The sequence below is a fragment of the Malus sylvestris genome, chromosome 3, assembly GCF_916048215.2.
Source record: "Malus sylvestris chromosome 3, drMalSylv7.2, whole genome shotgun sequence".
In the NCBI taxonomy this organism is placed as follows: domain Eukaryota; kingdom Viridiplantae; phylum Streptophyta; class Magnoliopsida; order Rosales; family Rosaceae; genus Malus; species Malus sylvestris.
This window is the reverse complement of record NC_062262.1, coordinates 16462276-16475821: the sequence shown is the minus strand read 5'-3', so window position 1 is coordinate 16475821 and position 13546 is coordinate 16462276. Positions and strand designations below refer to the sequence as shown.

The 13546-nt window shown below is 37.0% G+C and overlaps 1 long non-coding RNA gene across 2 annotated transcripts; it reads right to left on the bottom strand.

The window, feature by feature from the left end:
• Nucleotides 1-9898: 9898 nt before the first annotated feature.
• Nucleotides 9899-12989, bottom strand: LOC126615591 (uncharacterized). 2 transcript variants are annotated; one of them, XR_007620867.1, is made up of 4 exons: nt 12730-12989; nt 12550-12625; nt 11888-11927; nt 9899-10120 (listed from the first exon to the last, which is right to left on the bottom strand). It is a non-coding gene; the product is annotated as an uncharacterized LOC126615591 (long non-coding RNA). The 2 variants fall into 2 exon arrangements; XR_007620866.1 differs by lacking the exon at nt 9899-10120 and having other exon boundaries at nt 11887-11927; nt 12730-12980.
• Nucleotides 12990-13546: the final 557 nt, after the last annotated feature.

Sequence of the window (13546 nt, the reverse complement as noted above, 5' to 3'; positions counted from 1 at the left end):
TTTTGGGTGGTCCTTTTGGGTATTTAATTTTTATTTTTTCGTAGAGGTAACAGAAAAAGAAATAGGAATTTGAACTTTTTCAATTTCCATGCACCTTTGTTTTTTTATACGTCATTGAATTGTATAAATTAACGTTTGTTTTATTGACATTTTATAAATTATTGAAAACACTTCACAATTAAAATTTATCCAGATAATTTCAGTCACCACATTGTCGACTGCGACTGATTTGTTAAGATCCTCAGCCTTTTCCTAAAGAATTCATGTCAAAACAAGTTTTCGAAATTGTTCGGAGATGGTGCGAACGCAAATGAGAAGAGCATTGGGTTGTGGAAATTGAATATCAGAGTGTGCAACAAACAAAACTACGAAATAAGAATATTATTAAACAAAAAAGAATGCCGAAACGACTACAAAACCCTAAGAGGCTACATTGTGAATGACTTGTTAAAATAAACTAATACAATCATTCCTATAAATAGTGAAAACTAAAGCAAAACCCTAATCTTTGATGGGTAAGAAACTCTAATATCCTTGGTCCACAAGAAAACCATAAACAATAATAAAATAATTTCCAACACCCCCGTCAAACTCATGGCGGTACACATCATGAGTTTGCCAACAAGCAAATGCGAATGCAAGCTCCGTTAGGCGAACAAAACAAGACAAGACAAGCTCTGTTAGGCGAACAAGACAAGGCAAGCGGCGTTAAGCGAACAAGACAAGGCAAGCAGCGTTAGACAGACACGACAAGGCAAACGGTTTAAGCGAACAAACGAACAATGCAAGTAAGCAGGCAAGCGAGCGAACAAGCAATTCCAGCAATCAATAAATTCTGGCAACCAAACGTTGGGAGTATGGACTTCGTCACTATACAGACAGATTCCCATACCCCATCAACAACAACAAATATCAAGAGCAAGTTATTTTCATGTTATCCATGTGGGCCTCAAACTAACATAAAACAATAGCCTAACTTAATAAGTTTGGCCTATCAACAAATTCATTATCTCGGGCCAATCCAACCAGTGGCTTGGTGGGTTCGAGTCGCAGGATGCAGCACAGCAGATGCAGGTTTGGCGGCATGACAGGGTTGGGTCTAAGGCGGCAAGAGGTTCATCAGATCCGATCTGACGCGACGCGCAGGCAGCAGTGGTGGATGGTTCAAACAACATATGCACAACGATGATCTCAGTCAAGCAGATACTGATTTCAGCGAGTTTGCAACAACAAGTTTGCAGGAATAACAGATGACGGTGGTTTGGTGTGAGATCGTAGAGACGTGGTTCAAGATGGATCAGCAACAGCAGCGTGCGAGTTTGGGTTCTGATGATGGAGTGGTGGTTTTAACAAGACAAGGGTCGTGCTAGCCAGATGTGGCAACGGGGATGTGGGTACAATGCAGCAGCGGATTCAGCAGGTTATGGTGCAGACGACGGTGGACAACAACGGAATTGTTTCAAGCAGTGGAGTCGTGATTGTGGGGGTGACGAGGTGGAGCAATGGATGTGCAATGGTGACCTGATTTAGGATAGGAACAGTGTGCGGCAAAGCACGACAAAGCTTCAACAATCCTCTTTTTGTTTTTCTGCTAACTAAACCAACGACAATAAACTAGCATACATACATACTGACAAACAGATACCAACCCAACTAAGCAGATAAAATCCCGAAGAATTGAACCTGCTCTGATACCAATGTTAGGTACTCAAACCCAAGGGAAGAGCCCAACCCAAAAGACTAGTCCAATAGGTGGGATGACCCCAAGGATTTAAGAATTGCTACACCCCCATAAGAGTAGTCGATGTGGGATCATAACATTACACCACCCTTCGGAAGCCGACGTCCACGGCGGCCCTTACTCTGGTGGCTTTCACTCTGCAGCGTTGGGAACCTATGCTCTGATACCAAGTTGAATATCAGAGTGCACAACAAACAAGACTATGAAATAAGAATATTATTAAACAAAAAAGAATGTCGAAACGGCTACAAAAACCTAAAAGGCTACATCGTGAATGACTTGTTAAAATAAACTAATACAATCACTCCTATAAATAGTGAAAACTAAAGCAAAATCCTAATTTTCCAACAGTGAATAGTTTATACGAGTACATTTAATGGATTGAATTGAAGGAACGTAATATCAAGACAACACTTCAATTGATCAAACAGGAAGTCATCGACGATGGTAGGGTGAGTGGTTGTGAGATTTTTTTGTTTTGGGAGGTGGAGTAGATTCATCAGAAAAATGTTAAAAGTGGAATTGTTGGGATAAATTTTAAATATGGAGTGTTTTCAATAATCTATGGAGTGTTAATAAAAAAACCTAAATTAAACAGAATTAACAATTAAAATTAAGCACACTTGTGTATATATATATAACTTAAAAAAAGCATCTGTGAAAACATCTTTACTTTACAATTTTACGACATAGCCTGCACTCGATGACACCCCGACCCAGAATGATCACTAGTGCGATTGAAAAGATTAGTGCTATCGGGGACTAAAAACGGACAATATCGTGCTACGGTGGAGTCGAGACTAAGATGTGACATAATGGTATCAGAGCCACTCTGCCGTTCGGTGCGAGTGTGCTGACGAGGACGTCGTGCCCCTAAGGGGGTGGATTGTAACGTCCCACATCGACCAACGGAGAAGGGGTGACGTGCCTTATATGTACATGCCCACCTTCATAAGGCACGAGGCCTTTTGGGAACTTAATGGCTTCGGATTCCATCGGAACTTCGAAGTTAAGCGAGTTTGGGGGAGAGCATTCCCAGGATGGGTGACCCACTGGGAAGTTCTCTTGTGAGACCGTGAGGGGCGTGGCCGGGGCCTAAAGTGGATAATATTGTGCCACGGCAGAGTCGAGACTGTGATGTGACAAATGACGTCTCATTTTTACCAAATTAAAATAATAAAACTTTCATATTCTAGTAACTTCTTGTCGAACACATATCAGAAACTGAAAGAGAGAATTGAAGAGGAGTAGAATAGGCAAACTCCATTATATTTTATTTTCATGCATAAGATGAGCACCTATATATAGGTTTTCCAGTATAGGTTTCCCCTCAAGTTCATCCTTATTTGCAAATGTGCCATCCTCATCTTTTACAACACTTTCTTTTAGATGGTCATTTACCAATATCAGTTGCTTTGTTAACTTGAAAAAATCTAGTGGGAAAAAATCATAGCGAAGGAAAAAGAGTACAACTTTGCTTGGATCATTGACATAGTGTTGAGTGCGCTTTTGTTGCCTCATTAAAACCTTGCAAGAAAAAAACTTAATGAGAAAATCCTAGACGAAGGAAAAAGAGTACAACATGCATGTGTCTTGGATGTTCCCCCTGCTGAGTATCTCCACCTTATTCATACATTCTTCAATTTAACTGACTACTAAGTTGATGTAGCTCTGATACCATGCACCAACTTCTGGAATATAAACTTTGGCAGAGATTTGAAGAATCGGTCTGCCATGTTATCTTTAGTTCAATAACTTTGGTTTTCTAGAGCTCATCTGTACATAATTTTTTTGGAGATATGAGTTCAATCTTATTGCCTTTGATGAGTCCTTCCTTCACTTGAGCAATACATCCTGCATTATCTTCATGAATGATAGTTGTAGTGTTTGTTTTTTAACATACATGGGTTCTAAATGTGATGGATCATTGATGTTAAACAAAAAACCTTCACAACTGGCTTCAAGGAGAGCAAGTATTTCTGAGTGATTTGAAGATGTAGCAACTTGTGTCAGCTTCATTTAAGCACCATGAGATTGATGTATTTTCTTAAGTGAACACATATCTAGTTTGTGAGCAAGCTTTATGTGAATCAGAGAGAAAACCAGCATATGCATATCCAACAAGATTCTGGTTATCTGTGGGTTTCTTGGAATATAATAGACCCATGTTTGTTGTTACGAAACATCTTTGATTCTCTTTTCAATGTCGAATTGTTGGAGTGGAGCTATATCCCGATCACAAATTGACTGAAAGCTATACATTGTGTTAAATATAGGAAGGCACACACTTTACCAAGATATGGTACTTCTGGAACAAATATCAATTCATCATCTCCCTCACGATGATGAATGATCTTTCTTAGTATCTAAATATTGGTTAGTTATTTGAGTGTTCAACTCATGATTTTCAATCCACATGGTTATTTAATACCATAAACCTTTTGATGGATAAGAATTGTATTGGCATAATGTTCGATATGCAGCTTGAGACAATATTTGTCCTTCAACACTTTATAATCTTTTTAGACTCTTCATAATTTCCAATCTAAGGCCATTGACTCTTGCAAGAGATTTAGTATGTTACAACAATATCATAATAAAAGTACTTACTTGGGCAATTATACCATCTTGGTATAGAGTACATAATTTGTGCTTTACCCTTCCAGGGCTTACTTTAGCAATTTGAATCCTTTAGGGATTTTATGCACTTCATGACTTGTTCTCTTTTGAAATTTATACAGAGAAATTTACTTCTATGTATACTTGAGGGAATTACTTATGGAGATATGCTTCATGCATCTTATAAACCTTCGTATAATATATGATTCATTCATATGAAATGAACTTGTTTTGACACACCCTGACCCGGAAAGTTCACCTGGACTCCGAATCGAGCTGTACTGGCCAACACCAGGAAGGTGATGAAGCCATAAGTGTAGTGATGTGAAAATGTGAATAAATTTAAACCTAAAAGTGCTTAAATATAAGAGTGCATTGGTGAGCAGAAACGAACCCATTTTCACACGTGATGACAGAGCATAAGTAAAGTACATTAAAGTAGGATGAGAATTATACCATCGAAGGTAACCCACCTATACCAAGATTTGCCAAGTATCCTCGTCGATATGAAAGTTTAGCTGCTAAAACCTGGAAAGGCGAAAAACAAGGGTGAGTGGGCTTAAAAATAAAGTTTTATAAAACCTTTTCAAAAACATAATAACCCCTTGCAGTAAAATAAGTATAGTTTCCAAAATATACATACTACGTATAGTAAGAAAATACTTACCGTAGCTTGCAAAATCTCAAGAATTCATTACGGCACAATATCTTGTAAATAAGCGCATGACGTCTATAATCACATAATCTCGCATAAGTAAACATACCATATCAAGTGCTCATCGACACATGCTAACATACGAGTTCATATAGAGATATTCTGATATGAATAGGACTGGATGTAACAATAATATACACGTGAAGACTGGCGCTATGTGCATCACATATGAGTCCTAATTGTCTATAGTAAGCTAGGACAAGACTGGCACCTACAATGGATCCAAAGTGAGCGTATGGTGTGATGTGCATATACACGTGAAAGACTGGCCCTGGTCCGGGTGAGTACTAACATCGGTGCAGCAAACGATGAGCAGATAACACAAATATAGTCATGCCATAGTGATTTGATAGTTCTAATCCACATAATATCATTCATAGCAATAAATATAAATATGGCATCAATAATAATACTCATACTTGTGCTTCCCATAGGACGTGGCATAACTTCATAATTTTTATCAATGTGCCAAATCTTATAAGCGTCATGCTATTCTAGGCGTATTGTAGAAAATTCTTTATGAAATGTATAAATGGAAACTAATGATTTTATATATATATATATATATATATATATATATATATATATATATATATATATATATATATGCTATATAAAAGAAAAGACCTATTCATAGTTATTTGCGAGGTCGCAGCTATTTGGGCGTGAAAAGTCGAAGTCTCCAATAATAATCTCACCTAAGCAAAATATTAGGACCCACTAGTAAAACCCCATTAAAATAATTAAATTTGGGAAAACGGAGTGCGAATTTGGAATCAAGGCGTCGAAATACGCTAAGGAGGGTCCCAAGTAAATTTTGTAAAAAGTCAACGAGAGGGTCAACCTTAAAAAGTTAACCGAGCCGCCTTGGTGGTTAACTACGCTAAAACATTGGAATTTCACTAAACGGATGTCAAAAACGAACTCGGGGAGTTGAAATTAGCCTAGTAGGGTTTCCGAGAAAATTCCGAAAAAAGTCAACGCATGGAATATTCTAAGCCCATTTTGGAACTGGGTTGGGCTAAAACATCAGCCCAAAGCTTTGATCCGGTTGGCTAAAGATTTGGGCCAAAGACTTGGACCCGGTTTTGGGCCTAAGGCCTTTTTTTTTTCTTTTCCTTCTTTTCTTCTTCTTCGGCCAGTTGCCACTACAACCGTTGGATTCTACCTAGATCCGACCACACCAAAACTTCACTAAACCTAGCCTTCCAATATATCAAACCGAAGCTCAGAGGACAAGGAATCAAAATATACCTTTGGTTTCCTCGACCGTGGCCAGAAAATGGCTCGAAATCCTCTAGAAAATATGGGAATTTCCTCCCCATGTGTTTCTGCATCAGATCGTCCCCCAAACTCGTTTTTAAAGTTAAAACAATATAAGAGCTTTAAAATAAGAAGGATTTCAGGGTCTCGAGGCTCACCTTGGTTTCGTTGGGTTCTAATTACACCCGCTGGAGAAAATGGCGAGGTCATTGCACCCTTTCGGTGCTTGCATGGAGGAAATAGCATTAAAGATGTGAGGGTTTGTGAGAGAAGGGAGCGGTGTGAGGTGGAGATCTGGGTGGTGATGTTCGCCGGAAACGGCGAGTGATGGTCAAGTTGCAGGTTTCTCTGCACTTGCAGAATGGGAGCACGAGCGAGAGAGTTGAGGGAGAGATGTGAGAGGTGAAGGATGAGGGAACTGAGAGAGTATGGAAGGAATAGTGACACGGGGACACAAGGGATAGGAGACCCACGTGGGTGGGTCCCACCATGCAGAAAAATCCTCACAGAAAATAAAAAAAAGAAGAAGGTAATTTATCTAAAATACTGAATTTACCAAAATGCCTTGAACTTCGTAAGTCCGTAAAATTTCCAACGTAGCTCCAATTTCGAATCCGTTTATACCCACTCGTTCGTATCGTCAAGTACTACACAATTATGCTAAAAGAATAAGTCATACGTCTTTTAAAATTTATGAAATCGTAAAATTAGGGACGGGTTGTCACACATTTCATAATAGGAAATCATGTAAACAGGAGTATATCACGATTTCAGGTTTCAACTGGAAACCTTGTGTCATATCATGTGAGTTTCATTGTATTACAAATGCCCATATGTAACCTTCTGGGTTTAACATCATTCGGCAATTTTTACTATATAGGTTCATTTTTCCATGTTCTTTACTAGTTGTAATGGAATTGCCTCTCCATTATGGCTAGTAATTTTTCTTTTCATCAATGAACAAAAGAACATGGCTCAATATCAACACAACTCATTGATGAATCTAGTAGTTACTGTAAAACCAAAATTAACATTGGTTATATCAATTGGTGGTCCCATAATTCTCATGTGCATGTGCATGCATAGTTTTTATAAGATTTTCATTTCTTTGGACATCTATTACCTCTTCAGGGGCATTACACTGTCTCTTCAAGAGTAGTCATATTTCAGAGAGTGCGGATCATAACCTTCTTTCGAGGGTTATAGAGCTTGGCTTTTTCATCCTATTGGTTGTCAATGGAACCCATGCATTAAAAACATAAATAAAAGGAATTTGACTATATCTTTGTTTGGTCTAAAAAAAGATAGCCATAAAGCAAAGAGTCAAATAACTCAACTGCCACGTCAATTATGACATTTTTTTGGAGAAAACCTTGATATCTTTTTAGTTCTATTTGGCGTAATTAACATCTCGTTTAGTCTAAGATTCGTTACCGAAAAATGTTTTGGAATAAATTTGGTCCTAACAAGCCAAGCCCATTAATCCTATATATTACAAGTTGATCTAAGTGACCAAGAGGCCCAAAAGATCGGCTCAAGGCCTTGTGTGGCTGGTCAAGGTGAGAGAGCAAGTGGAGCTTAGTTTTTTTGAGTGAAAACAGAGTCCTAAATAAGTCCACTCACACCATTTCCCAATTAGAGTTTAGTATTTTCGCTTTCAAGCCTCCTTTGCATCATGGGTAATAATTAGGGAGACCAAATTTAAATTGCTTTTACAAATTTGATTTAAAAATTTGATCTTTCTAGTATTATTTTTAGATTTTTGTGAGTTCTTTCTAGCCTTGAGAAGAACTCTCTTTTGTTTTCAGGAGAGAAACATGAGTGAAACAAACACACACCCTCTTCATCTCCCTCAGCTTATTATTATGACTGCCTTATTGAATAACTTAGTCCTAATCTCTCATCCTTAGTGTAAAAATATCATTGTATTAAAAAATAAAATCCCAATCTTCCTTTGTCCAAAAAACAGAACTCCATTGTTCCTAATAGAATAAAAAAGCAGAAATAAAAAGAAGAGGTCATAACATATCTTACCCAAATGATGAACATAATATCACTACATATAAGTCTAATTATAAAACTATATATGAAGGTCATGAATTGGTTTTAATTTGTAATATAAAAATCGATTGCCTAATATGTTAATTTCTATTTTATATGCAAATATTTATTCCTTCTAACAAAACGGGGGCATTTTACAAGCATAATCATATCATATGTTTCCAAACAGAAAATGAAACCAATACATGATCACTTATCCTTTCATGGATGCATACATACTATGCAAAATTTGTAGAGCCCAATACATACCAAGGGCGGATCTAGAAAAAAATATTTGTGAGTAAGTAAATATAGTGTTCGTAATGGGCAAGGTTTTTTTTAACATATTAACATGCAAAATTTTTCAATCAAGCATTTTATTGAGCACTTGGTGGGCCTGAGTCATTTATCCATTCATATTGCACGTCTGTCGACAAATGTCAACAACTTCCAGGTGAGCATGTCAACAAATACCGGGTGAATCTATCAACAAATACCTCTTACAACACATGCAACGGCATGAAGCTACCAACTGCACGGCCCAGCGCCCATGAAGACAATTTGTTAAGCTGCTGTAGGGCATCTTTTATTTTTGGGCAACACTCAACTTTTTTATGGAGGATTCTGAGCTTATTTTTTGGTAGGTTACATCTACTATACCGTGCCTCCAAGTTACATCTATTATGTTATGTGAATTGCACAAATGCTGTTTTCTTTTTGCATGACATAGTAGATGTACATGAAGGCATGATTCAGTATTGTATATCTTCATTGCTAATTTTGTATTGGAGTTCAATATATGAAGAGGCTTGTTATATTTTAAGAGGAGATGAAGCCTGAACATTGAGTTGTTCACTTAACTCTTTTTGTTTTTAGATCTATTACGAAATGACCATTTCACCAGCCTTATGTAAACCAGACACTTGGAAGACATGCAATATTGTAGCCACGTTACCCATGTGAATATTTTTTTTGAACAAACGATATTATCTATACTAAGGGAAAGGGGTGAATTTAACCTCACAATGAATTATCAATAATGTGGTAATTTGAAAGTTAAAGTAAAAAAAAATGCTAAGGGTTCCTTGAAGACTGGTCACTACAAAAAATATGGACACTGCACACAATAAATTACTGTGCCCTTTGAGGCCAAAGAGCACCAACATATGTGCCCATAGACCAATAGCAACAGTGCAACAACTAAGTTTGTATCTGTGCTCTCTATAGGCGTCACCATTACTAAAAGGGCACAATACATTATTTGGTGCTCAAAGAGGCAGGCACAAATAGACCACTATTTGTGTCTGTTTTTGACAACTTTAGCAAAAGACATTTTCCAGCCATATTGACACTTATATTATAATTGTGCCCATAAGAATTAAATATTAAAAAAAAATCAAAATTTAAAAAACTGAAACTGAATTGAGGTATTTTTTTTTTAATTTTCATAAAATGTAGAAAGCCTACAACACATTCTCAATCTCAGAAACATATATTGTAATATTACATATTTCATCTCTAATGCAAAAAGAACACAACAGACATTTTTGGACAGATGCATCTTCCCCAGCAAGCCTTGCACCTCATCAGAAGCAATAACAAATATAGTCGAATTCAAAACAAAATAAGTCCAAAATTACACCTAAAAAGGAGTTAGTTAAAATCAATACGTAAAAGTTCCAGATCTACCATATCAAAGATTCACCTCTTTTTCCAAATTGGTGGATAGTGCAATCATCTTCCTAAAATCCAAATGAAAGTGAAAATGAAAAAAAAAAAAAAAAATGAAAGGACCTATTTCTAGTCATGTTCAAGGACCAAAACTTTCAATCGACATTAAGAACTCAATAGCAGTGATGCATTGCTACTTTGTTATACCAAATTACAGCGAACAAAATATGCAACTAAACTGAGTAGCTAAACCATCATTACTAGCAAACAAGATGTACAAAACAATAAAAGTTTGGACAATCATTGTTATGACATTAATTTCTAAGAAAGATAGAAACTGCTAAGAACCTTATAGGTTTTGCAACGCACAAGCTAATATATAAGTATTTTGAAATCTAATTTTCAGCTTTAGTTAAGTCTTTCATGTTTCCATACGAAAAGATAAGATTCATGGAGCTGTTTAGTTTCTTAAGACTGCAGGTTTCCTCACTGTTCAATCTCTCCTAAGAGCAACCTAAACACTTAACTACAACTAAAAACTTGCAACAAAGCCCTCAAGTGGGTACTTGTAGGTTGTACCAACGTAATATATAGTTCATCCCTCTAAAATCCTTCCCCACTATTAGTTGTGTATAAACAGTTAAGAAGCTACAACATAACAATAGCATATGTTCATTTCTAACAATAAAATCATCCAGTAAGAAACGTACTCCTTATTAGACATCGTAGTGTTTTAAGGAGTGAAAACTCAAATCCGATCTTCACACTTCTGCATGCACTTTTATTATCAACATAACATGATCATCAAGAAGTTAAATGAAGACAAAAAATTAAATTTATGTTCATTTGCTAATAATGAAACAAGTAACAAACATACTTCATAAGTGACTTTTATTTCCCCAATTGTCAAAACCACAGCTCTCCTGTAAGGCATCAAGGAAGAAACCTCTTTTCCTTGAAAGCGAAAACAGTTAGGATTAAAAAGGAAAAATTGACAGACATGGTAACAGTACAAGAAATCAATACAATGCAATGAGACAAATCCGACAAAATTCACACTGAATGCCACATGAATTTTAGTTATTGAAATTTTGAGAAAGAATGAAAATTCATCATAATGAAAATCTGCTTATTAATGAGAGTGAACAACATTGTAACATTAGATTCAGAAAATGGTTTTGATTGGTTTTGATAGGAAGTATTGTAAGAGTGCATCCGGCGTGTTGTGTGACCATCGTAGGTCACTGAAGCTCAAGGGAAAATTTTATAGGACGGCAATAAGGCCAGCGATGTTGTATGGCACATAATGTTGGGTGGTGAAGCATCAACACGTACACAAAATGGGTGTAGCGGAGATAAGGATGCTTCGTGGGATGTGTGGGCACACGAGAAATGATAAGATTGTGAATGAGGATATCCGAGGTAAAGTAGGAGTAGCCGAAGTTGAAGGAAAGATGAGAGAAAATCGGTTACGGTGGTTTGGACATGTGCAAAGAAGGCCTACTGACGCTCCGGTTCGAAGATGTGACTACGGAACAGAGGTTCGGGGCCGAAGGGGTAGAGGAAGACCTAGGAAAACTTTGGAAGAGACCCTAAGAAAAGACTTAGAGTACTTGGATCTAACGGAGGACATGACACAAAACCGAGCGCAATGGCGTTCTAGGATTCATATAGCCAACCCCACTTAGTGGGAAAAGGCTTTGTTGTTGTTGTTGTTGTTGTATTTAATTCATGCTTCCAAAATTAACAAATTCTACAACTGCAAGAGAAACCCTACTTAAATATCTTAAATGCCAAAACCAAAAACTGCCTTGATTTGCTGGAAGATAAGATCCTACCATCTTCTCTGTATTCTCCACCACAGTCGCATTCTCGTATCTACATTACCAAACACATAAAAACAGGGCAATCAACTCTCCATCCAAGAAAACAATTCAACATTGTTATGACATTATCTTTCCGTTTGCTCCACAAACGAACTAATCTGGATGATATATGCAGCATTTGGACCTCTCATTGCCAAAGTCATGAGTAGTATAAAAAATTAAAACCATCGATCTAATTCATTAAATTTGATCAACAAATAGAACACACAAATGTAGAACTACAAAAATTGATAGAACAAGAGAGACATGGAGGTACATGAAAATTGTGTACGATAGGAGCGAGTCTCCAAGTGAGTAAACTGTGACATGCATACATAAAAGAAACAATAAACAATAACTCATATATGAAAATATATAAACTCAAGCCGCAAAAAGAACTCTAATTCAGATCTGGTGTGGTTTGAAAAACCCGAGATCAGGTACACATACAATCTCTCCTAACCAATTCCTCCATACAATTGTACTTACTTAAATTCCAGGCAAAAAGTTCAAATTTTCCTATATAAACTCACCACCCTTCAAATAATTCACATAAAAACACACAAAAAACAAGCCAAAGCTCTTAGAAATTGAAAGAGGGCTACGTTTAGGGTTAGGGTTTCTCGGGTTCTTACCTAAATCCAAGAATTTGAACCACTTTCTTACAGTTCAGCTTGAATTCAGTCTCCCAAACAAAACCACTAACCAAATCTTCAACATGCCAAGTTAAAACTGAATTAGTCCTGAATCTTAAGAAATTTTCAAATCTAAAAGTTAAAATTGAAGAAACCCACTTACATAGACATGAAGCTCACCATGAGAGGATCACTTTTCTCTATTGGGTTGAGATCTAGTTTTGGCCAAAGCATGGCTGGCGAGTCTGGTTTGGTCGTTTTAGATAGAACATAGAGGGAAGACAGAACTAAAAATAAGGAAATATGAAAGAGATAAATATGAAGGATGTGTGTGGGTTAAGGGGAGAGGGAGAGAAAGAGAGAGAGTTGGATGGATGTGGGTGGGTTAAGGGGAGTATGAAGGGTGTGGTGGGTTAAGGGAAGAGAGAGATAGAGTTGGATGGATGAGGGTGGGCTAAGGGGTAGAGAGAGTGGGGATAATTATGAAGGGTGTCAGTGGGTTAAGGGAGGGGGGGGGGTGAGAGAGTTGGATAGAAGTGGGTGGGTTAAGCGGAAAAGGGAGTGTTTGAAAAAAATAATAAAGAACAAAGAATTGTGTCTTTAGAAGTAAACTATGGGCACAAATAATATATTAGAGTCCATTTTTTTTCAATTAAGCTGTCAGATAATGTATTTGTGGCTTTTTTTTTTTACAATGTGCACAATCCATGGTGCCCTCTATGGAATGTGTATTGTTTCAGCCTTTTGGTGGTCAAACAGACACAAAATTCTTAATTGTGTCCTTTGTTTGTACCCAAAGCTCCTTTTTCTTGTAGTGGGTGGAGCTCCGACAACGCATAGGGCCGAGTATCTTGGTGCGAATTCCGCTATGGCCCCTGTTTCTAGCTATAATTTGCATTTTAGTTAAAGTAGATAGGCTAATCAATGGGTTCAAAGTTAATTGGAGAAGAGATAATTGCTGGTATTTAGTTGGGTTTTGTGATTTAGCTAATAGCTT